The sequence below is a fragment of the Crinia signifera genome, chromosome 4 (assembly GCF_055691185.1).
Source record: "Crinia signifera chromosome 4, ASM5569118v1, whole genome shotgun sequence".
Lineage (NCBI taxonomy): Eukaryota > Metazoa > Chordata > Amphibia > Anura > Myobatrachidae > Crinia > Crinia signifera.
Window position 1 is genome coordinate 335,814,343 of NC_139220.1, and position 3,943 is coordinate 335,818,285.

Consider the following 3,943-nt stretch of genomic DNA (forward strand, 5'->3'; position numbering starts at 1 on the left):
TGTGGTCACACGTGGTATGTGGTCTTGGCGCATGGCCCCCTAGTCCCAGCGACGCTCCGTAGACCGCACAGCAGTATAAAGGCTGGTCACAAGCATAGGGCCTGCATGGCTGACGTTTCATTCCCGCTTCCCACTCCCGGGGACCCTGGCTGCTGTTTGTTGTGTCTCTCGTTTCTCCCTCGCCCCGCGGTGACGACAGAGAGTACAGAGAAGTGGATCTACACCTGGAGGAACATGGTAGGTTGTCTGATATAAGGTGGATTCTCCCATGGTGGATAAGTAGTACACTTCCGATCATCCTTACAGAGCCTGCCGCAGCCTCCCCGCCTGGCGGTACAGGGGCTGCTGCCTATATTACTGTGTAATAGATGGGAGCCTGGGGAAATGTTCAGTCTCCGGGGTCTATGTGGGCTTATAGACTGGTGAGAAGTCTCCGTTCTTAAAGAGAGGAAAGTAGTGATTACATGTTTAGGGATCACCCGCCATATTGGTTGTGGAATGATCAGGTGAGCGCACATTTCCCCAGAACAACCCTGTACTACTCCGTAATTTAAGCATTTTGACACCGTGGGGGAAAGAAATAAAGTTATATATATATATATATATATATGTATAAACAGACAGACAGGGGGAGACTCTGTTTAAAATGATTACAGCTCTATTAAACCATCCAAGTCTTTTGTAGGGACTGGGGTTGTAAGATGACACCAGGGGGACGACGACTTGGGCTGTAAGATGATGTCAGCGGGGGCAGGGACTGGGGCTTAAAGATGATGTCAGAGGGAGGGGGACTGGGGTTGTAAGATGAGATCAGGGGGGTGGGGACTGGGGCTGTAAGAGGATGTCAGAGGGGACTGTGGGGAGGGGACGGGGCTGTGAGATGTCAGCGGGACGGGGTTGTAAGATAACATCAGCTGGAAAGGGGACTGGGGCTGTATGATGACATCAGTGGGGAGGGGGCTGTATGATGACATCAGTGGGGAGGGGGCTGTATGATGACATCAGTGGGGATGGGGCTGTATGATGACATCAGTGGGGAGGGGACTGGGACTGTATGATGACATCAGTGGGGAGGGGGCTGTATGATGACATCAGTGGGGAGGGGACTGTATGATGACATCAGTGGGGAGGGGACTGGGGCTGTATGATGACATCAGTGGGGAGGGGACTTGGGGCTGTATGATGACATCAGTGGGGAGGGGATGGGGGTTGCAAGATGACTCGGGAGGGGACGGGGGGGCTATAAGATGACTCAGCAGGGGACGGGGGCTATAAGATGACTCAGCGGAGGAGGGGACAGGGGCTATAAGATAATGTCAGCTGGAAGGGGACTGTAGAGTGTGATAATGGAGTCCTAGGGCAGTGTCACCCAACCTCGGTCCTCAGGGTACAATAAAATGTCAGAGTTTTGTGATCTCCAGGCTTGAGCACAGATTAAGTCACCTATGCTGAAGTATGGTTCTCCTCACAATCGTGGCTGTCCATGTGCCTGGGGGACTGAGGATGGGAATTCCTGCAGTGGAACCATTGTGTTTGTCTTTATTCCATTGTATCCGGTGGCAGCATTACACCAATGGGTTCAATCCCGAGTGACGCTGGCAGAAATAACGGTCCCAGGGCAGGTATACTGTACACTGGACCGACCACCCCCTTCCCATGTTTTTTTCCCCTGGGATGGTATACACCGGATTGCCCCCTGGGATGGTATACACTGGATCGGGCCCTTCCCCTGGGGTCCTTTCCCAGGGCTGGTATTCACCGGATCGGCCCCTTCCCTTGGGATGGTATACACCGGATCGGTCCGTTCCCCTGGGGTCCTTTCCCTTGGATGGTATAGACCAGATTGGCCCCTTCCCCTGGGATGGTATACACCAGATTGGCCCCTTCCCCTGGGATGGTATACACCGGATCGGCCCCTTCCCCTGGGATGGTATACACCAGATCGGCCCCTTCCCCTGGGATGGTATACACCAGATCGGCCCTTCCCCTGGGATGGTATACACCGGATCAGCCCCTTCCCTTGGGATGGTATAGACCAGATCGGTCCGTTCCCCTGGGGTCCTTTCCCTCGGATGGTATAGACCAGATCGGCCAGTTCCCCTGGGGTCCTTTCCCTGGGATGGTATACACCGGATCGCCCCTTCCCCTGGGATGGTATACACCGGATCGCCCCCTTCCCCTGGGATGGTATACACCGGATTGGCCCCTTTCCCTGGGATGGTATACACCGGATCGGCCCCTTCCCCTGGGATGGTATACACCGGATCGGCCCCTTCCCCTGGGATGGTATACACCGGATCGGCCTCTTCCCCTGGTGTCCTTTCCCTCGGATGGTATACACCAGATTGGCCACTTCCCCTGGGATGGTATTCACCGGATCAGCCCCTTCCCTTGGGATGGTATAGACCAGATCGGTCCGTTCCCCTGGGGTCCTTTCCCTCGGATGGTATAGACCAGATCGGCCAGTTCCCTGGGGTCCTTTCCCTGGGATGGTATACACCGGATCGCCCCTTCCCCTGGGATGGTATACACCGGATCGCCCCCTTCCCCTGGGATGGTATACACCGGATTGGCCCCTTTCCCTGGGATGGTATACACCGTATCGGCCCCTTCCCCTGGGATGGTATACACCGGATCGGCCCCTTCCCCTGGGATGGTATACACCGGATCGGCCTCTTCCCCTGGTGTCCTTTCCTCGGATGGTATACACCAGATTGGCCACTTCCCCAGGGATGGTATTCACCGGATCGGCCCCTTCCCTGGGATGGTATACACCGGATCGGCCCTTCCCCTGGTATGGTATACACCGGATCGGCCCCTTCCCCTGGTATGGTATACACCGGATCGGCCTCTTCCCCTGGGATGGTATACACCGGATCGGTCCTTTCCCTCGGATGGTATACACCAGATTGGCCCCTTCCCCTGGGATGGTATACACCAGATCGGTCCGTTCCCCTGGGGTCCTTTCCCTGGGATGGTATACACCGGATCGGCCCCTTCCCCTGGGATGGTATACACGGGATTGGCCCCTTCCCCTGGGATGGTATACACCGGATCGGCCCCTTCCCCTGGGATGGTATACACCGGATCGGCCCCTTCCCCTGGGATGGTATACACCGGATCGGCCCCTTCCCCCAGGGTCCTTTCCCAGGGCTGGTATAGACTGTATCGGCCCCTTCCCCTGGGCTCGTATACACTGTATCGGCCCTTTCCCCTGATTCCCAGCCTGAGTGAGATTAGCACGCTCTGCTCTCCTGTGCCCCTGGTGTCCTTATCTCGGTGGTTCCCAATGGTGCAGTACATCCTTGGACTCCAGCTGTGAGCAGTGGTGACACAGACGCTAGGCATGTTGCTGCTCTGGCTGTGAGGCGGCCATTACAGGCCCGGAGACCCCATGGCTGCTCCATGCTGAGCCCCAAGATGGAAGTAAACGCAAAGTTCTCTCCTGTAAAACCAAAACAACTTTTTTTATTTATTAAACATGGGAAAAGGTTGACCTGAGTCTTTCACGGTTTTGATGTTTGTGTCGACATGGACACTGTAAGTGTAACTGCTTCTGTTCTCCTTTATGCAGCGCTGCCATGGCGTGTGTTACCAACACATGCGTGTTATGGGTAATGACTCCTCCCGCAGGGGAATCTTGTAGGATAATCCTCTCCGAGGGTGGTGGTCCCCGGTACTATAATGGGTCTGCTGACTATGGGTGGTCTGTCGCCAAGCAGATGGTTTATAATACACATTACATGAGGCCTTGCACCACCTGCGGAGGGCGCCATTGTAAGTATCCCAGTGGTAGATGTCCACCACCCGTCCCACACACAAGTCCACGTGAAGCCTCAGGTGATAGAACGTTCGCAGATGCCAGACGTTAGTTGTATTCCAGGCATGGCCAAACTGGCTATTCTATATCCAGCTGTTGTGAAACTACACATCCCAGCATACA